Source organism: Manihot esculenta, chromosome 5, assembly GCF_001659605.2.
Source record: "Manihot esculenta cultivar AM560-2 chromosome 5, M.esculenta_v8, whole genome shotgun sequence".
Lineage (NCBI taxonomy): Eukaryota > Viridiplantae > Streptophyta > Magnoliopsida > Malpighiales > Euphorbiaceae > Manihot > Manihot esculenta.
The window spans coordinates 27,738,181-27,760,913 of record NC_035165.2 but is presented as its reverse complement, the minus strand read 5'-3'; the positions used below and the strand labels follow the sequence as shown (position 1 = coordinate 27,760,913).

The 22,733-nt window shown below is 40.3% G+C and overlaps 1 long non-coding RNA gene across 20 annotated transcripts; it reads right to left on the bottom strand.

Annotated features, from left to right (window-relative positions):
* Positions 1–550: 550 nt before the first annotated feature.
* LOC110615703 lies at positions 551–20,339 on the bottom strand. Of its 20 annotated transcripts, XR_006350806.1 has the most exons (5): positions 16,663–20,243; positions 4,000–5,519; positions 3,850–3,916; positions 3,624–3,679; positions 551–3,538 (listed from the first exon to the last, which is right to left on the bottom strand). It is a non-coding gene; the product is annotated as an uncharacterized LOC110615703 (long non-coding RNA). The 20 variants fall into 20 exon arrangements; XR_006350803.1 differs by having other exon boundaries at positions 3,850–5,519; XR_006350805.1 differs by having other exon boundaries at positions 551–3,679; positions 16,663–20,242.
* Positions 20,340–22,733: the final 2,394 nt, after the last annotated feature.

The following is a 22,733-nucleotide window of genomic DNA, read 5'->3' as shown; positions in this document are numbered from 1 at the left end:
TCTATTTGCTTTGAATTTATTGTTGCGACAATTCTGCTTGGATTAGCTTCAATTTGAGCTTGCTTAGTTTACGTTCAGTAATTTGTGTGTAAACCGATGCAACAACAATATAGCAATGATATATATGAAGTTGGCATGTTGGATTTAAATTGCTTCCATCTGTTTTTCTGTCTTGTAGTTGAATTTGGTTTTAGTGGTTGAATTTGTATTTTCTGACTTGATTAGTGTATTTTTTTTTTTTAGGTTTCGTCTGTATTTGTTTCCATTAAAACTTAAGGAGTTTTTAATATTTTTCACTTGTTCTTTTTGTACTTTTAAACTCTCCAGGTTGTTAAATACAACTACTATGCATTGTTAAAAAAAAAAAAAAAAAAAAGAAAAGAAAAGCGGTACATGTAGGCGAAATTTTTGGTGAAATAACTAATACTGAAATATCATTTATCCATTATTAGATGTGCCATCCAAACCATTTAAAGTCTTACGCTAAAGCAGACTACAAGGCAAGAAAGTGTTCTACTTCGATGTGCCAAGAAGAAAATCTGATAATTTTGCCCACAAAGGAAAAGAAACTGAAGATGATATAGTAGCAATACTTCCAAAAAATAAAGGAAAGATGAATACAGGATCTGCTTTAGCCATTTAAAAAATGACTATAACAATTCAGGAACACAAAGATAAATACAAGATCTAGTTAATATCAGTTGAAGCACCTCGCGATACAGAAACCCTAAGCACAATAACAATACAGGCGTTCACCAATCTGAAACCGTGTGATTGCAGAACTATAGCATCAATTTATCAAGGGCTTAGCCTAGCTTATGCGGCCAATGATATTAACTAGATCTTTTCAGGACACAAACAGGAAATATTTTGATATCTTTTAACAATGCAACATCCGCACAAGTAACAAATCTTTGCTGAAAGATATCCCAAATTAAGCAACAAGCAATTATCATCACCTTACCAAGCACCAGTCCAAACAATTTGCAACCTCTCCTCCTTTTTCCGGGCTTGAGACCGGCTGTGTATTTGCTGACACAGGCGGAGTTACATGCATTAAAAACCACACAAACGAAGACCACTGAAGAAGAAAGAACAAAGTAAGTAACACTTGGAAAACAATTCACAAAGTAATTAACACTTGGAAAAGAATTCACAAAAACACCAGCCTTCTGTGCCACAGGAGAAACTAATACCACTAGTGCGCAACCAAAAAATACAGATACAGTAACAGACCAACACGTCAAAATACATCTGTCTGTCCCCTTCCCAACATCTCGAAACCAGCTAATTACCCGTGTGTCAATCTCTCTCACTGAACCTCAAGGAAGAAACAAGATCATAACAGAGTAACAACAATAGAGAAGCAATTACTTCCAACTTTCAACATCTATTCCATTCTAGTAAGAGAATGTCATGTAGGAGGGGGACACCCTACTGAAAATCTCAATCGTTGATCATCATCATTGCAAACATATGCACAGCGCTCAGAGAGAAATTGAATCATGTAGACTTAAGATCACAATATGATACAGATAGATAGTAGAAGCACAAACCAAAAAATTAAATCAGGATTCCCTTCATATCTCCAGTATATATATATATATCCAACTGTAGCAATTAAACCTGGAAGTGGACCAAAGAAGAGAACAAGACTTGCAATTATGTTACAACCATATGCCACCCGTCAGCAAAGCAACAGGAAGTAATCAAAGCGGAAGCAGACCAAAAGAAGGAAAGGCCGAGACTTGCAAACCCCTGTTAACAGTTGCAGTTGGCTGACACACAGCATGTAGGCCGTCTAAGACACTCCATCACAAGTAACAAGGCAAAAAAATAACGAGAACAACGGGAAGCCTGGAGACATAAAGTATCTTTTGATTAAGACCTTAAACTTCGATACACAATACCAACCAACAATAACAAGAATAAATTATGGGATTAAGGTCAGAATATCATTTTATCAAACTCTGGCAGTGATCTTTTAGCATGTGAGGCAACCAATTTATCCTGCAAAAGCAAGCATCCAAACCTCACAATCCTGTTAAGTAAAAAATTTGAACACCTTAAACAAAAAACTCTGGAAAGAACTTCCTGTCCACAGGTTGTCAAAACAACTCCTTGAAGAAACTCAAGCTCACATTAAAGCTGGTAATCAAGAAGACCATGAATCATGCTTGAAATTCTCATCTTTGCAGCAAGAGAAACCCATACAAATAGCAAGCTCCTTAAACTGGGTGATGCCACAAATTGAGGAATTATACCATACAACCTCACCAACATAACCAACTAAGATCACTGAGAAGATCTGATTACTTCAAACGGCAACTCATGGGTACAATTCAAAGCAGTTTAAGTAAAATACAAAATTTAGCATACCAGCCAATACAAATACAGCACATTATGGGGAACCACAAATCAAACACCACCATGGAGTCGCTGGAAAAAAGCATGTGCAAGCTCATAGCCAAGATGATGAGGAGACAGAAAATTAAAGATCAGGCACAAAACATCAAATTAAGAAAAGACAACTAAGGGACCCCTAAGAAAAAGCTCAATGGAGAAAAAAGAAAAAAACACAAAAGAGCAGGAGAAGAAGAGAATACTTCCAAGATCAGGATCATCCAATTGATTTCATTATGCTCCACAATTTAACACTGTAATCAAGGAAACCTGTCAAGGAAAGATCTCAAAGTTATAACAACACTCTCACTACTTGATACAAAGAAAGAACCAATATTGGAAGAGGCAAGACAACCCCCTGAACACTCATTCTTGCTTTGACATCCTCCAACAAAAAGCATTCTCATCTTTGCAGCAAGAGAAACCCATACAAATAGCAAGCTCCTTAAACTGGGTGATGCCACAAATTGAGGAATTATACCATACAACCTCACCAACATAACCAACTAAGATCACTGAGAAGATCTGATTACTTCAAACGGCAACTCATGGGTACAATTCAAAGCAGTTTAAGTAAAATACAAAATTTAGCATACCAGCCAATACAAATACAGCACATTATGGGGAACCACAAATCAAACACCACCATGGAGTCGCTGGAAAAAAGCATGTGCAAGCTCATAGCCAAGATGATGAGGAGACAGAAAATTAAAGATCAGGCACAAAACATCAAATTAAGAAAAGACAACTAAGGGACCCCTAAGAAAAAGCTCAATGGAAAAAAAAGAAAAAAACACAAAAGAGCAGGAGAAGAAGAGAATACTTCCAAGATCAGTATCATCCAATTGATTTCATTATGCTCCACAATTTAACACTGTAATCAAGGAAACCTGTCAAGGAAAGATCTCAAAGTTATAACAACACTCTCACTACTTGATACAAAGAAAGAACCAATATTGGAAGAGGCAAGACAACCCCCTGAACACTCATTCTTGCTTTGACATCCTCCAACAAAAAGCATTCTCATCTTTGCAGCAAGAGAAACCCATACAAATAGCAAGCTCCTTAAACTGGGTGATGCCACAAATAGAGGAATTATACCATACCAATTCACCAACATAACCTACTAAGATCACTGAGAAGATTTGATTACTTCAAACGGCAACTCATGGGTACAATTCAAAGCAGTTTAAGTAAAATACAAAATTTAGCATACCGACCAATACAAATACAGCACACTATGGGGAACCACAAATCAAACACCAACATGGAGTCGCTGGAAAAAAGCATGTGTAAGCTCATAGCCAAGATGATGAGGAGAGAGAAAATTAAAGATCAGGCACAAAACATCAAATTAAGAAAAGACAACTAAGGGACCCCAAAGAAAAAGCTCAACGGAAAAAAAAGAAAAAAACACAAAAGGGCAGGAGAAGAAGAAGAGAATACTTCCAAGATCAGTATTATCCAATTGATTTCATTATGCTCCACAATTTAACACTGCAATCAAGGAAACCTGTCAAGGAAAGATCTCAAAGTTATAACAACACTCTCACTACTTGATACAAAGAGAACCAATATTGGAAGAGGCAAGACAACCCCCTGAACACTCATTCTTGCTTGGACATCCTCCAATAAAAAGCATTCTCATCTTTGCAGCAAGAGAAACCCATACAAATAGCAAGCTCCTTAAACTGGGTAATGCCACAAATAGAGGAATTATACCATGCCAACTCACCAACATAACCAACTAAGATCACTGAGAAGATTTGATTACTTCAAACGGCAACTCACTTAAAATTTAGCATACTGACCAATACAAATACAGCACACTATGGGGAACCACAAATCAAACACCACCATGGAGTCGCTGGAAAAAAGCATGTGCAAGCTCATAGCCAAGATGATGAGGAGAGAGAAAATTAAAGATCAGGCACAAAACATCAAATTAAGAAAAGACATCTAAGGGACCCTAAAGAAAAAGCTCAACGAAAAAAAAAAAAAAGAAAAACACGAAAGAGGAGGAGAAGAAGAAGAGAATACTTCCAAGATATCATCCAATTGGTTTCATTATGCTCCACAATTTAACACTGCAATCAAGGAAACCTGTCAAGGAAAGATCTCAAAGTTATAACAACACTCACGCTACTTGATACAAAGAAAGAACCAATATTGGAAGAGGCAAGACAACCCCCTGAACACTCATTCTTGCTTTGACATCCTCAAATAAAAAGCTGGGAACACGTACAAAAATAAAGACTACGAAACTAGTTATAAGGGGTGAAAATATCTCCCCAACCACCCAGCCAACAGCTCGAACGATGCACAAAGGAATCGACCCCAAAAAATGCTACTCGATCCTGGAAATCACACCACAAACCTCAGAACGACAACACCCAAAACCTTCTCTTAAGTGGAAAAAAATTTGATACTTAAGAAGAAAAACTTCCAACAGAAGGACAAGGCACAAAAGACTTCCTGATCAAGCCTGTCAACGTATTCGCAAATGATGAGTTGCAGAAGATGCAAGCTCATGCCTGTAATCAAAGAGCCAACATTAAATGGATGCAAAAGTTCTTCCCCTCACAAACCCATTAGTCCACCACATTGACGGAATCCAAAAAAATTACTACTAGTTCTTTAGAATCAACCCCCACAAAACATATCTGAACCATTAAAACAAACAAGAAGAAAACCACACCCGATATCCCCAACATAACATGAGCAGAGGACTAGAATACTCCCCTCCATAAACATCTTCTCCTTCTATACAGCTAATCTCAAGGGAACCTGGAGACACAAGTAAGTGCATCTTTGAGACCATATAGTGGAATAAGACGGACAGAGTACCATTGTCTCCAGCACATTTTAATCCAAAGACTTGGGCAAAGACTTCCCTGTTCACAAGCTGCCAGAATAACGCACTGGAAGGCCCCAAGGATTTTTCAATGCACTCACCAAGCTGAATAAAGTAATGATTACGGCAAAAGGAAGTCTTCTTTTTAGAAGAGAGCAACGGAGAGAGATGAGGTCAGGGGGACACAGAGAGCTTCCAATCCCATATCATAATCTCAAAATGTTCCATGTCTAGTTTTGAGAAACACTTGAATCAAAGAAACCTGATCAGGAGGCGGCAAAAAAAAAAAATTACAACACTATTCACTCAGAGGGTTCTATAATGAACAGGATATATATTAGAAGAGGCAAGAAGACAGATCATTCCTCGCCAACATTTTCCTCAAACAATAAGCTGAAAACAAATGCAAATATACACATCCAGAAACCAGTTCAATATACCTAATAACAAGGTATATATAAATTTAATTGACAGGAACACAAAATAAAGGGTAAAGAAATTCTCCCCGACTTTCCTGCTGCCAGGTTTATAGGAATCAACAACATAAACACTCGATGAGTCCAGAAATCACACAACCACAAATTATGAGGATAATAGAAATTCAAGCATTAAGTATGAACAATCTTGATCCATTCCTTGAAAAAGTACAGAAACAAAAATGTTTTCAATTTAAACATAGTTTTAAATCCCGGTCTCAATTGAGTAACGGTAACGGCCTAACGCTACACAAACTTTTCAAAAAAAGTTGCAAACTTCTCAAAAAAAATTTACAAAGTTCATAAATGAAATGATATTGATTAAATTTAATTCAGAACAATAAATACAAATGCATAATAAACATAAATACATGAAATAGAAATTACTTAACTTAAAAAACATCATATAGTTTCAAATTAAAAAAACCAATATAATCTTTATAAATTGAGTAAACTAATAACTCAAAGTACACTTTCAAGTTACTCTATTATAACAACTCTTTCTAATTTCAAATTATATAGCGTAATAAATAAATATTATTCCATTATTAAGAATATTGATAAATCATCATTTTATATTTATCAAAATGTCACTGTAATACCCGGCTAGACTCCGGTATCGGAATTCCTACCGTCCGGTGGAATTTCGGATGTCGGGAACTTCTAGAAGGGTAAAGACATGTTTTATGAAATGTTTTTATGTTTTTAATGGTTTTAAAGTATGAAACTAAATGAGTTTTTGCATGAAAATAGCATTGGAGGAAAACCCAGGTTCGGCCGCCGAAAGTCAAGTTCGGCCGCCGAACATGCATGCGTTTTGGAGGCACGTTAGGCCCCCGAAAGCATGAGTTAGGGAAGTTTAGGTTCGGCCGCCGAAAGTCAAGTTCGGCCGCCGAACATTTGCATGGATGCGGAGGCACATTCGGCCCCCGAACGTGGCCTGGCCAGCCACCTATAAAAGGGTCCCTTAGCCGAAAATGGGCGAGTTTTTTCTCCCCATTTCGGCCAAGGTGAGCATTCCGCCATCCTTCCCCAATCTTGAGTTTTTCCTTCCTTTTTCCATGATCTTTACAAGTTTATAACTTTGGTTTTGAAGATCTTTGAGCTTAGAACAAGTTTTGGAGCTTGGAGACCAAAAGTTGGAACTTCTCCCATCTTCAAGTTTAGATCTCCTCAACCCTCGATCTTCAAGAGGTAAGAGCCGATCCTAAGCTCTTCATGTGTTTTAAGTAAGTTTTAAGTGATTTTATGGGGTAGAATGACATGTATAGGGTTGTATGAGTTTTTAAGCAAATGTTAAGTTTTAAGTGATTTATGAACAATGTATGATGTTTGAGTATGCTTGAAGTGTTGTAGTTGGGGTATTTGATGTTTTGAGGCCCCTAGGAACTTGTATGCATGATTTGGGTGAAGTATATGCATGATGTGAGAGTTGGGAGGCATTTGTGCATAGGGGAGCCAAAGTTTCTGCCCTTTGGCAGAAACCAGGTTCGGCAGCCGAAGGCACTTTCGGCCGCCGAACATGGCTTGAGAGGCAGCTTTAGGCTGCCGAAGCTTGCCCCCGAAAATTGGAGTTTCGGCTCTGTCCGAGACTTTCGGCCGCCGAAGGTGCCGCCGAACATGCATGAGTTTCGTCTCTGTCTGGGAGTTTCGGCCGCCGAAGGTGCCGCCGAACCTGCCTGACTTTCGTCTCTGGAGGGACTTTCGGCCGCCGAAGGTGCCGCCGAAAGTGCCCTGTCCAGCCTTTTCTTGCATGATTCCTAGGAGTGTTTTGGTGATGTTTTAGGAGGTTTTTGGGGGTATGTCTAGAGTTATGTTCTTGTTGTTTGGTGCCTCATTTGAGTCCACCTGTGTAGGTTCGGACCCGAGGAACCGAGACCCCCGGTTGTGAGATAGTCGTTCCGCGATCGTTGTTACAGCTTCAGTCACCAGGTGAGTGGAACAACTTCTTAAGTTTTAAAGTAAATGAATAAATGAATAAATGAATGAATCATAAAGCATTGCCCATGCATCATTATGCCATGCAATATTTCAGGATGTTTGCATTAGAACTCACGAATATGCTGCATTGCATAAATTGATGTTGATGTGGATGAATGTTGAGTGATCCATTAGCCCTCGTATGTTATGTCATGATATGATGATGATACGGTATAGAAGTCCAGGAAGACCCATTCTACGTCCCTGGCACTATGTAAGAGAAAGACCAGGACCCATTCTACGTTCTGGCACTAATGGAAATGTAGAGGGCTATTGGTGACAAATTCATCCTTTATGTGATTAGTTGTGATGTGTTGCATTCCATGAAAGCATGAATAAGAAAAAGTTATATAATAATATACCTAAAAATGGAGGAATCATAATAATAATAAAATGAATAATAATATACCTAAAAAGGGTGGAATTAAAGCAAATGTTTTTAGTTTCCGCTCATTGGGCTTTATAGCTCACCCCCTCTCCCCTAACCCCAGTCTTGCAGGTGCAGAGTAGATAGAGAAGTCAGCAGAGTAAGAGAAGATTATGTAATAGCTTAGCTGTGGACATGGTTTGTAGCAATGTAAAAGTATGAGATGTAATGTAATGTAAGTTTGATAATGTGCTTGACTAGAGTCTGTTGTATTCCCAGTACACATGGTCTTGTATGAGATATAATGTTTTTATGACGATTATGTAATCCAAGCCTATGTTATGTTATGTTACCCCATTGGAATATTTGATGAGGATTCCAATGAGAGGTTTATGTTATGTTGTGCATGCACAGGCTAGGCTTGGCAAAGAAATGTTTGAATGAATGAAAGAAAAGTTTTTAATTTTCATGTATGTTGTTGACCATGTATGGGATTAAACAGGTTCACAGGATGTATGTTTGGCTTGCTACGGGTCCCGGCGGCCTTAAGCCGATCTGGATCCTAGCGCCGGTGGCGGCCTGATTTTCGGGTCGTTACAGAGTGGTATCAGAGCCCTAGGTTCATATGGTCGGACCTAGAGTGTCGGGCTCATAGATGTGATAGAAAGTCAAGCACAATAGGAAATCATGTCCACTAGGATAGGATGTAGAGTCCTGTCTAGAATGAAAGTATGATATGCCATGAGATATGCTATGTATATGATGTGGGTTCATGTGTTTCCACATGAACCATTGGATGCTAATGTTTTGATTTCTGTGCTGTTTTTCAGTAATCAGAATGCGAGGAACTCGTCGATCAGCTAGATTGGCTAGAGTACCACCGGAGGATGAGGGCACGAGCGCCCGTCCTCCAGCATTGCCAAGGGCAATGTCGAGTAGGTCCCACAGGGACAGAGCAGTGGGAGATCCTAGAAGATCTCTGGATCTGGGTAGAAACAGATCAGTAAGAGGAACGGTGCAAGGAGACAGGTCAGTGGATGTGGGAGAAGAGATGGATGTGGACCAGAGGAGGGATGGTAGTCTTGGTGTGAGCATGCCAGAAGAGGGCATGGGTGAGTCTCAGGGAGGCACTCAGGCCTCGGGGTTTATTCCACCACCCCAGTACCCACCTTTTTCACCATACCCCGGGTATTCGATGGGAGGTACATCGGATTACCCCAGTGTTAATCCTTACCCTTCTCACATGCCATACCCACCTTTTTACCCACAATATCCACAGTACCCTATGTACCCACCTCCATCCATCCAGGCACAGCAAACCCTATCCCAGGGGATGCCGCACCTCCACCACCAACAGAAACCACAGTTACAGAAAACCAAAGACCTCAACCTACCTCATCTGGAGGGAGCAAGGCTAAGATGACCGACTATATGAAGTTGGGTGCTCCTCAGTTTGATACCGGTGATGATCCGTTTGTGTACCTGGAGAAGGTCAAAACGATTACAGATGAGATAGGGGCTGATGACAGTAGAGCCATTCAGATGGCTGGTTTCACTCTGAAATGCAAGAAGGCTCGAGAATGGTTCAAGAACTATGTGAAACCAAAGGTGGACAGTTTGTCATGGGAGGAGTTTGCGAATGAATTCGCAGGATGGGCTTTCCCTGACAGTTCCAGGGAGCTGAAGGTGATTGAGTTCGAACAGCTGAAGCAGACAGATGAGATGGGTGTCGATGAGTACACCGATAGATTCTTAGAGTTGTTGCCATTTGCTGGGCAGCATCTGGACACAGATCCGAAGAAATCGAGGAGGTATGTCATGAGGCTCAATTCCAGGTATTCCTCTTTGATTCAGTCAGCTGATAGAGAAAGTTTCCATGCCATTATAGACATGGCCAGGAGAATGGAGGCTAGTGCCGTAATAGAGGGAAAAGTCAAGCAGTCTGTGGCACAACCTTCTGGTTCTAAGACCCCAGGTGGGGGAAGGATAGACCCTTCATCCTTGAGTTCGGCTAGTAAGAAGTGGGGCAATACCACTAAGAAATCAAAGAAAAATAAGTTCTGGAGCAAGATCAAATCAGGTCTGGGATTAGGAAGTGGCTCAAGTTCTGGTGCTGATAATGCAGTGTGTGCAAGGTGTGGTAAGCTACACAGGGGAGTATGCCGGTTTGGGACGACAGCCTGCTATAGGTGTGGGCAAGAGGGACACATGTCTTGGGAGTGTCCGAGAGCAGTTCCTACGGCACAGCCCCAGCAGACAACTTCGGGTAGCGTAGCACAGCCAGCAGCTTCAGCCGCAACACAGGCTAGTGGCAGAGGCCGAGGGAGAGGGTCAGCCTCTTCTTCATCAGTTTACAGAGGGGAAGGTCCGTCAGCTCCAGCACGGATCTTCACAATGACGCAGCAAGAGGCAAACGCATCCAACACCGTGGTGTCAGGTAATATCATCATTGGTTGTTCAGATGTTTATGCCTTAATGGACCCGGGTGCATCCCATTCTTTTGTTTCTCCGAGAGCGGTCGAGAGGTTGGGTTTGATGGTCTCTGGGTTAGAGTGTCCCCTATGGGTCAGCGGACCCAAATGTGACCCGTCAGTGGCAGAGTCGGTCTGCCAGTACAGTCCAGTTTTCATAGAGGGAAGATGCCTATCCGCCGACCTAGTGGTTCTAGACTTGACAGATTTTGACGTCATTCTAGGGATGGATTGGCTATCTACCCATGGTGCTACCTTGGATTGCAGGGACAAGGTAGTTAAGTTCAGATGTCAGGATGGGTCAGAGGTCGTCTTTAGAGGAGACAGGGGGAGTACACCTAGAGGTTTGATATCAGCCCTACAGGCTCGTAGGCTGCTCAGGAGGGGTTGTCAGGGTTATCTAGCTCATGTGAGAGAGCTAGACAGAGATGTCAGAGAGCCCGCCTCGGTGCCTGTGGTTAGAGAGTTCTTAGATGTTTTCCCAGACGAGCTGCCAGGTTTACCGCCTCCTAGGGAGATAGAGTTCGAAATAGAATTGATGCCAGGAACCAGACCGATCTCTATCCCTCCCTACAGGATGGCGCCAGCAGAGCTGAAAGAGCTTAAAGAACAGTTACAAGAGCTGGTAGACAAGGGTTTCATCCGACCGAGTGCCTCACCTTGGGGTGCTCCAGTGTTGTTCGTGAAGAAGAAGGATGGATCCCTTAGACTTTGTATCGACTATAGACAGTTGAACAAGGTTACTACCAAGAACAAGTACCCGTTGCCTAGGATCGATGATCTATTCGACCAGCTAGCAGGAGCAGGTTGTTTCTCCAAAATAGATCTGAGATCTGGGTATCATCAGCTGAGGATCAGAGATGAAGATGTGCCAAAGACGGCATTCAGGACCAGATATGGGCATTATGAGTTTCTTGTGATGCCGTTCGGGTTAACTAACGCCCCTGCAGCATTCATGGATCTCATGAACAGAGTATTTAGCCAATACCTGGATCACTTCGTTATTATCTTCATAGATGATATCTTAGTGTATTCCAGGAATGCAGAAGAGCATGCCCATCATCTGCGGTTGGTCTTGCAGACTTTGAGGGAACACGGCTTGTATGCCAAGTTCTCTAAATGTGAGTTCTGGCTAAGGAGCATTTCGTTCTTGGGGCATGTAGTGTCAGAGAATGGGATAGAGGTAGACCCCAAGAAGACAGAGACTGTGGTTAACTGGCCTAGACCCACTTCAGTGACGGAGATCAGAAGTTTCTTGGGTTTGGCAGGTTACTACAGGAAGTTCGTTCAGGACTTCTCAAAGATAGCAGCTCCTCTGACCAGACTAACCAGGAAAAATCAGAAATTTCTGTGGACCGACCAGTGCGAAGAGAGTTTTGAAGAGCTTAAGAGGAGGTTGACTTCAGCACCAGTGTTAGCACTGCCATCTAGTGGAGAGGACTTTACCGTCTTTTGTGATGCGTCCCGTGTGGGACTGGGATGTGTGCTTATGCAGAATGAGAGGGTGATTGCTTATGCTTCTAGACAGCTAAAGAAGCATGAGATGAATTACCCCACACATGACCTTGAGATGGCAGCAGTGATCTTTGCACTCAAGATGTGGAGGCACTACCTCTATGGGGTAAAATGTGAGATCTTTACAGATCATAAGAGCCTGCAGTACATCCTGAGTCAAAGAGATTTGAATTTGAGGCAGAGAAGATGGGTAGAACTGCTCAGTGACTATGATTGCAAAATCCAGTATCATCCGGGTAAGGCTAATGTAGTAGCTGATGCCCTAAGCCGGAAATCACTCGGCAGTCTATCCCACATCACAGCAGAACGAAGACCAGTAGTAAAGGAGTTCTACAAGCTCATCGAAGAAGGGCTACAGTTAGAGTTGTCGGGTACAGGTGCCTTAGTGGCTCAGATGAAAGTGACACCCGTGTTCCTTGAGCAAGTCGCTCAGAAACAGCATGAGGACCCCGAGTTAGTAAAGATTGCCAGGACTGTTCAGTCAGGCCAGAATGATGAGTTCAGATTTGACAACAAGGGGATCCTCCGCTATGGGAGTCGATTATGTGTACCAGATGACATAGGGCTAAAAGGAGACATTATGAGAGAGGCTCATAATGCAAGATACAGCATTCACCCCGGAGCCACCAAGATGTATCAAGATCTAAAGAAGGTTTATTGGTGGCCAGCTATGAAGAAAGAAGTGGCGCAGTTCGTGTCAGCCTGCGAAGTGTGTCAGAGGGTGAAGCTGGAACATCAGAAGCCAGCTGGAATGCTTAACCCGCTACCGATTCCAGAATGGAAATGGGAAAACATAGCTATGGACTTCGTAGTAGGGTTACCGGCGACGTCCAACAGATTGGACTCCATATGGGTGATTGTGGACAGACTCACCAAATCTGCTCACTTCCTCCCTGTCAGGAGTGGCTACTCTGTGGACAAGTTGGCGCAGGTGTATGTAGATGAGATTGTCAGGCTGCATGGGGTTCCAGTGTCTATAGTGTCAGATAGAGGGCCTCAGTTCACTTCCAGATTTTGGCGGAGTCTGCAAACTGCCATGGGTACTAGGTTAGACTTCAGTACTGCCTTCCATCCCCAGACTGATGGACAGTCAGAGAGGACCATCCAAACAATAGAAGATATGCTCAGAATGTGTGTGCTAGATTTTGGCGGTTCTTGGAGGCAACATCTACCTTTAGTAGAGTTCGCCTACAATAACAGTTATCATGCTAGCATCGGGATGGCTCCATATGAAGCCTTGTATGGAAAGAAGTGCAGATCACCTGTTTGCTGGGAAGAAGTTGGAGAGAAGGCCTTGGCAGGGCCTGAGCTAGTAGAGATTACCAGCAGGGTGGTACCCTTAATCAGAGAAAGAATCAAGACTGCTGCAAGCAGACAGAAGAGTTATGCAGACATCCGCAGAAGACTAGTAGAGTTTCAGGAGGGGGATCTGGTATTGCTTAAGGTGTCTCCAATGAAAGGAGTGGTTAGGTTCGGGAAGAAAGGTAAGCTAGCCCCACGATACATCGGACCCTTTGAAATCTTGCAAAAGATTGGGAATGTGTCGTACAAGCTGGACTTACCTGCTTCAATGGCAAGAATCCATCCGGTTTTCCATGTTTCAATGTTGAGGAAGTTTGTGTCAGATCCGAGTAAGGTTCTTAGTGAGCCTGATGTAGAGATCCAAGAGGATCTCACCTATGTTGAGCAGCCAGTGCGGATCATAGACACCCAGATCAGAAAGCTAAGAAACAAGGAAATCCCGATGGTGAAAGTCCTTTGGAACCACCACAATATAGCAGAATGTACCTGGGAGACACGGGAGTCCATGCTCCAACAGTATCCCCACCTCTTTTAGAGGTTAGTATCTATGTGTTTAGTATGTATGTTATGTTCTATGTTATGCATGTATTAGTTGAGGAACATTCGGGGACGAATGTTCTTAAGGGGGGGAGAATGTAATACCCGGCTAGACTCCGGTATCGGAATTCCTACCGTCCGGTGGAATTTCGGATGTCGGGAACTTCTAGAAGGGTAAAGACATGTTTTATGAAATGTTTTTATGTTTTTAATGGTTTTAAAGTATGAAACTAAATGAGTTTTTGCATGAAAATAGCATTGGAGGAAAACCCAGGTTCGGCCGCCGAAAGTCAAGTTCGGCCGCCGAAAGTCAAGTTCGGCCGCCGAACATGCATGCGTTTTGGAGGCACGTTAGGCCCCCGAAAGCATGAGTTAGGGAAGTTCAGGTTCGGCCGCCAAAAGTCAAGTTCGGCCGCCGAACATTTGCATGGATGCGGAGGCACATTCGGCCCCCGAACGTGGCCTGGCCAGCCACCTATAAAAGGGTCCCTTAGCCGAAAATGGGCGAGTTTTTTCTCCCCATTTCGGCCAAGGTGAGCATTCCGCCATCCTTCCCCAATCTTGAGTTTTTCCTTCCTTTTTCCATGATCTTTACAAGTTTATAACTTTGGTTTTGAAGATCTTTGAGCTTAGAACAAGTTTTGGAGCTTGGAGACCAAAAGTTGGAACTTCTCCCATCTTCAAGTTTAGATCTCCTCAACCCTCGATCTTCAAGAGGTAAGAGCCGATCTTAAGCTCTTCATGTGTTTTAAGTAAGTTTTAAGTGATTTTATGGGGTAGAATGACATGTATAGGGTTGTATGAGTTTTTAAGCAAATGTTAAGTTTTAAGTGATTTATGAACAATGTATGATGTTTGAGTATGCTTGAAGTGTTGTAGTTGGGGTATTTGATGTTTTGAGGCCCCTAGGAACTTGTATGCATGATTTGGGTGAAGTATATGCATGATGTGAGAGTTGGGAGGCATTTGTGCATAGGGGAGCCAAAGTTTCTGCCCTTTGGCAGAAACCAGGTTCGGCAGCCGAAGGCACTTTCGGCCGCCGAACATGGCTTGAGAGGCAGCTTTAGGCTGCCGAAGCTTGCCCCCGAAAATTGGAGTTTCGGCTCTGTCCGAGACTTTCGGCCGCCGAAGGTGCCGCCGAACATGCATGAGTTTCGTCTCTGTCTGGGAGTTTCGGCCGCCGAAGGTGCCGCCGAACCTGCCTGACTTTCGTCTCTGGAGGGACTTTCGGCCGCCGAAGGTGCCGCCGAAAGTGCCCTGTCCAGCCTTTTCTTGCATGATTCCTAGGAGTGTTTTGGTGATGTTTTAGGAGGTTTTTGGGGGTATGTCTAGAGTTATGTTCTTGTTGTTTGGTGCCTCATTTGAGTCCACCTGTGTAGGTTCGGACCCGAGGAACCGAGACCCCCGGTTGTGAGATAGTCGTTCCGTGATCGTTGTTACAGCTTCAGTCACCAGGTGAGTGGAACAACTTCTTAAGTTTTAAAGTAAATGAATAAATGAATAAATGAATGAATCATAAAGCATTGCCCATGCATCATTATGCCATGCAATATTTCAGGATGTTTGCATTAGAACTCACGAATATGCTGCATTGCATAAATTGATGTTGATGTGGATGAATGTTGAGTGATCCATTAGCCCTCGTATGTTATGTCATGATATGATGATGATACGGTATGGAAGTCCAGGAAGACCCATTCTACGTCCCTGGCACTATGTAAGAGAAAGACCAGGACCCATTCTACGTTCTGGCACTAATGGAAATGTAGAGGGCTATTGGTGACAAATTCATCCTTTATGTGATTAGCTGTGATGTGTTGCATTCCATGAAAGCATGAATAAGAAAAAGTTATATAATAATATACCTAAAAATGGAGGAATCATAATAATAATAAAATGAATAATAATATACCTAAAAAGGGTGGAATTAAAGCAAATGTTTTTAGTTTCCGCTCATTGGGCTTTATAGCTCACCCCCTCTCCCCTAACCCCAGTCTTGCAGGTGCAGAGTAGATAGAGAAGTCAGCAGAGTAAGAGAAGATTATGTAATAGCTTAGCTGTGGACATGGTTTGTAGCAATGTAAAAGTATGAGATATAATGTAATGTAAGTTTGATAATGTGCTTGACTAGAGTCTGTTGTATTCCCAGTACACATGGTCTTGTATGAGATATAATGTTTTTATGACGATTATGTAATCCAAGCCTATGTTATGTTATGTTACCCCATTGGAATATTTGATGAGGATTCCAATGAGAGGTTTATGTTATGTTGTGCATGCACAGGCTAGGCTTGGCAAAGAAATGTTTGAATGAATGAAAGAAAAGTTTTTAATTTTCATGTATGTTGTTGACCATGTATGGGATTAAACAGGTTCACAGGATGTATGTTTGGCTTGCTACGGGTCCCGGCGGCCTTAAGCCGATCTGGATCCTAGCGCCGATGGCGGCCTGATTTTCGGGTCGTTACAGTCACTGTAATAGTTTAACTTATTCTCGAACATGTATTGTTTCTTAACTGATTTTTAATTGTTTTTTTGAAATTTTACGAATCTTACACCTATATTTGATTCTTGAATCTTAACTCAAAACTTGATGAGACATAGCAAAGATGACAGGGAGCATACATCATATTAAAGGGATTAGATGCAAAAATCAAGTGAAGAAAAAATGACCAAAGAGCAAACCCCCCCCCCCCCGGGGAAAAAGAACACAAAAAAGAGAGTTTGTTAAAAGGGTCAGGAAAAGAAAGCAAATACTTCTTGATTAGCATCTTCAATTGATCTCAATATGCTCCACGAGTAAACACTGGAATCAATGAAAGTATCAAAACTACAACAATATTCACTCAAGAATTCTTCTTATATGAAGGAGAGACCCAATGCTAGAAGGGGCAAGAGAACTCCCTGATCATTCCCACTCCCACACCACAACTTCCTCAAATAACAGGCTGGAAACACAGGAAGGGGCAAGAGAACTTCCTTCCTGACCAATCCCACACATCATCTTCCTCAAATAACAGGCTGTAAACACACACAAATATAAAAACTCAGAAATAGGGATATTATGAATTTAATTTCCAGAAACAAAAAGGTCACAAAAATCTCCCGACTAGTCTGCCAGCAGGTCACTTGACAAGAAAAAAAGCAGCTAAACTCCAAAATCCTAGATATCACCCACAAATCATCAATCCTCAATCCTCAAAATAACCACGGTTGATGCATCCAATTCATGTTGTTAAAAACAACAAATATGAAACTCAAAAGTAGAAATACTTCCATCCAAAAGACAACGTCCATGCCATCATCAAGAAGCCAACAACAAATGAATTCAAAAACCAGTTCATCCACTACATTGATGGAATCCTGAAAATTTACTACCAGTTATCTGAATCAACCACCACCAAACATTTGTGAACCAATAAAAACAAATAAAAAAGAAACAAAAACCAAGTCAATAACTTCCTGATCACACCATCCACAAGCTGCCAGACAGGCTCACTGGAGGCACACCCAAGCTCACACTGAAGCTGAAAATCAACAAGAACTGGAACTAATGCTAAGAGCAGTGTCATTATTACACTTCCCATGCAGCCATAGGTCCCCAGAGCCAAAACAAAAGGCAACATCCTTCAGTAGTGGTCCGTACATCAATTCACTTGTGCAGAACCTGGGAAAACAATCTGAACCTCATTTATTACTGTTCTCACAAGGACACTACCTTCTTATATTAAAATTTATGAACTATCACCAAGGAACATACATCTTCATCAAGCCTATCACACTCCCCCGTGTTCCTAAAACAAAATTGCATCATTGGAAAAGCAGAAGCAAGTTCATAGACCAATTGAAGATAAGGATGCAGAAGCTCAAGGGAATGCAGCCCAGGCATATCTCAGCTCCTTATGTATGATTACCCAAAACAATGGATCAAATAAACCTGATCAGAAGGCAGTGAAAATCTAAAGATTATAACAGTATACACTCAAGGATTACACTGAGATGAAGATCTCACGATTATAAAAATATTAAATTCAGAAATTTACTTGGTATAAGGGGCAAGCCAACATTAGAAAGAGGAAAGAGAACTCCCTCACCCTCCCTACTCAACATCTCCCTCTAGCATAGAAACTCACAAACTAGTTATTTGTCCTAATGAGTATGGAGATGTAAATTTAACTGCCAGAAAGATAACAGGGGATAAAAACCCTGGGTCCTGTTAGTCCACCTAAGCTAAGCACTGTTCAATAAAATAAAATAAATCTAAGCGATTACCCTACTAACAGGTTTTACCAAGCACATAGAATTAACCACCAACAAAATGCTCCAAGGTCCTGGAAATCACACCAAAAAATCATCATCCTTGGAATAATCAAAACTGACGGACAGCAAATCCTGTTTTTGAGTAGAACAAACTTGAAACTTAAGTAGAAAAAATCAACAAAAACCAAGCCACAAAAGACATCAAATAATGAGTCATAGAAAGAAGATTCCAACTTGCATCTAAGCTGTACCTAAACACCAAACGAATGCAGACAAAGGATATCTATATGTCTCTCGCAAATCCATTAATCAATCCACTGTAATGGAATCCTGAAAATACTCCCTCCATGACATCAACATCTCCTTCCATATAGCTCATCTCAAGGGAACCTGGAGACACAAAAAAGTACATCTTCGAGTAATACCATAACATTGTATCAAACACATCTTACACCAAAAGCAGAGGACGATGAACACTCCATTCATAAACATCAATTCCCTCTATATAGCTCATCAAAAGGGGGAAACTGGAGACACAAAAAAGTGCATCTTCGAGTAACACCATATAATGGGCAGAAATCATTGTATCATACACATCTTAAACCACTTGGCACACTGAAGCTGCAACGGAAGATAATGCTAAGAGCAATAGTCAGCCATGGAACTCCAGAGACAAATACAGAAGGCAGGCTCCTACTTAATCACCTTAAAACTTAGATGTTTTATACCACAGCAACAAAACAAGAAATCACAGCTAACATATTTATGTTATCAAACACTTCCGGCATCACTATCAATCCATGTCAATGGAATCAGATCCTGAAAAAACAAACATCCAAAACTCATTTATTATTGTGCGTACAAAGAAGTCCTATAAATTCTTGTTTTCAAGTAAAAATTTGTTAAATCTATCTTATTAATCAAAATATAAACACTTGAATCATCGAAACCTGATCAGGAGGCACTAAAAATCTAAAAATTATAGAAGTATTAGCTCCATGATTCTACTTATATGAAGTGGAGAGAATCAATATTAGAAGAGACGAGAAAACTCCCTTATCATTCCTAGTCAACATCCTCCTCGAACAATTAGCTGAAAACACATGCAAACATAAGAACTCAGAAACTGATTCTCCATTCCTGATAATAGTGGAAATCAAACCACAAACCACCAATCCTGATAATAGTGGAAATTCAAGCAAACAATCTTGATCCATTCCTTGAAAAAGCGCAGAAAGGAACCACCAAAAGAACCGTTTTTGTTAGCCATCATAAAATTAATTAACAAGAGTTTTAAAGATTTAACACAATGATCTAAGAACCACTGAGCGAACCCGCTGAATGAAGGAAGAAATAACACTTAACCGAAAAGAGGAACTTCCAAAAGAGAATATCATATTAAATCGATTATCAAACTACCACCAATGCCGCTGTGCACCGTAAAATATCAGGGATCAAACTCTGTTTCATACTAGAGCTGAAATCAATCAATTAACCAATCATCAGATCTGTGTTAAGCTGCGTGGCAATTCAATTCGAAACACAAATTCCGCGATCAAACAGAAAGCCAATGCAAACCAAGAAAATACCTTCTACCTCAATCCTCGATTCTGCTTTATTCCAAATACCTAACACCACAAAACAACCAGAGAGAATTCTACCAGTATGGTGAACAATCTACCAAATACAAACAAATCCAGAAACAGATCCTAAATAAACCTAAGCATTAGATCTTCGGCAAAATAACTAGCAAAACAATAACCACGCATGGAGAAAAGAAGAAATATCCACATCAACAATTCTCTTCGCATCAAAATATTTTCTGCACAGACGAACCGAAACATAAACGAATCATATCATCAACGTAAACAATCAAAGCCAAGACGATCTCACAGATGTCTAGCAGAAAATAGAAGGAAAACCAGAATTAACCAACGCCTTCACCACAGATCATCATCTCGAAGCCTACGACCCAAGGCAAGAATCCAAGGAAGGGAGGAGGAGCGTTATTTATAGAGAAGTAGAATGAGATTGGAAGGCTGAGATTAAACTGTGATTGCTGAAATTAACGGTTAGGATTGTTTTGAATCACAGTGTCAGTTAATCTGGAAGCGGCTAGTCGGTTGCGGAATGTTGACGCGGTCTTTATTCAGAGGCGGTGGGCACGGATTTGTTTCGCCAACTTGATCCGTAAGGGACGCGTTAGGGGGTATCTTTGATCAAAATTTAATGGCTAGGATTTTTTCTTAATATAGAGTCGGTTACTTATACTATATATATATATATCAAGATTTGTCCACCGAATTATTCAGTATTCATTTTATTTTGTAGATTAAATTCGATGTAAATTAGTATAATATCAATAATAATAAAAAAATAGTATTATCGTGAGATAATAATTTTTACAATTAAATTTAAAAATTGAATAAAATTATAAATTTTAAAAATTTAAATTATTGTGCTAAAATTTAAGAATTTAATTAAATGATAAAATATGTAAATATTTATTTTTTTAAAACAATGATAGCCCTAAAATCAATTTTCTTCTCTGGTTTGTCAAATAATAGCATATTTTTTTATTTTTTTATTTTTTTTAATTTTTAATTAAAACAAAGTATTATATAAGTAATTTGGTGAAAAATGTTTTATTGTCTTCTTTCCTGAGCTAATGTAAAGCAGCCAGAAAAATTATTATATGGTTTTGGAGTACCATCATATCAAGCTATAGTTGTATATTCAACCAAAAATACTATAATACATCAATAATTATATTAAAAAATAAAATATAATAATTTAGATTCATCTAAAGCTGTTATTTGTATCATGTACACTTTACCATTAAACTTAAGGTATTCATCAGCAACTCTTGATTCTTTATTCTTTCTTCATTATTTCCTTATTATTTGCCTATTCATAATTCTTTCAATTATTTCTATTATTTTCTTTCTACTTTTTTTCTCTTTTTTCTATTATTTTCTGTGATATTTATAATCAATAGCGAAAAATAATCAGGTAATGATCTGGTGGAGATGTATAGAGAGTTGAATATAGAGTCGAAAGACGAAAAGATGGAGTATTTGAAAGACGATGGCCAGCCAAAGGAGGAGGAGGTAGTATCATGGTTTGGAGACCTGTTAAGGGAGTGATTATCAAAGAACTTGGAAACAATGCTTATCTATTCTAGTTCTTTCATCAAATGGATGTAGATCAGGTTTTGAAGGGTGCACCATGGAATTTTCAAGAAGTTCCTTTACTTCTCCATGAGTTGCAGCCTATCAAAAGATATTTGGGTGCCGTTTATTATATGACATGCCAAACTTTCCATGAGAAAAGTTTCTATGGGGGCCTTGGTTGAAGGCAAAAACTAGAAAGGTTTCTCAGGTTGGTGCTAAATGGTTAAGATCGGAAAGTGATTTATTAAGAATGGATAAATCATTGGACAACGCAACTAAAAAGATGGCTAAAAAAATAAAACAGAACGATGGTGGAAACAAGCCGACAATGAACGAAAGTGGTACGTCTAATTTAAATCCAATTCAAAATTTGAATTCATATAACATGGAGGTGGTTAATGATAGGGAGGAGATTGGAGACGATTTTCAAAATTTGGATGATTCATTGTTATTATCCGAATAGAAACATAGGAGAGTGGAGGATGTTTTGTAGGGTTTGAATAATGAGGAGGATATTGATAAGGTGCAAGATTCTTTTTAAGGTAATTTAAAAAAACTTGAAAGAGGCAACTTTTGGTTTCTAGACCTGCCTAGATCGATGAGTAATTTAAGTTGGAACTGTTGTGGATTGACCTCTCCGCAAGCATTGTTGATTTAATCCAGAACAAAAGGTCTAATTTTATTTTTCTTATGAAAACAAAATTAAAAAAAAAATATTTCAACTTAAGAAGAACTTGGATTATTAGGGTTGGTTGCTTTGCAGTGGATCCAATTGGGTTTAGTGGTGGTTTGGCCCTATTTTGGAAAGAGAGTTCAATAGCTAGTTTGATTAGTTATTCTACACACCATATTGATGTGTTGGTAACTATTGAAGGTATGACCCAATTCAGATTGATTGGTTTTTATGGATACGCGAGAGAACGGTGCGTTTTAAGGGATGGGAGTTGCATTAGTGGCAAAATTTGGTAAGCCTTGGTGCGTTATTGGAGACTTTAACGATCTACTATGGTCGACTGAGAAGGAAGGAGGAGATAGACAACCACCTTATTGAAGGCTTTCGAAACACTCTTGAATTTTGCCAGTTACAACATTTGGGTTATGAGGGTCCATTGCTTACTTGGACAAACAGAAGAGACTCCAATTTAATCAAGGAAAGGTTGGACAAAGTTGTGGTTTCAAGTATATGGAGATCCACGTTTCAGATGGCAAAGCTTTAAATTCTCGAAATCGATTGCTCGGATCATCTGCCAATCTTTTTATCACTAGGTGTTCAGTTGCAACGGTATGTGAGGAAGCGATTTTGGTTCGAGAATTCGTGGGTGCAGGAGGTGGACTGTGAGTCTATTGTGGCTGAAGGGTGGAAGCAAAATGAAAATATTAAATTGCAAGTTAGAA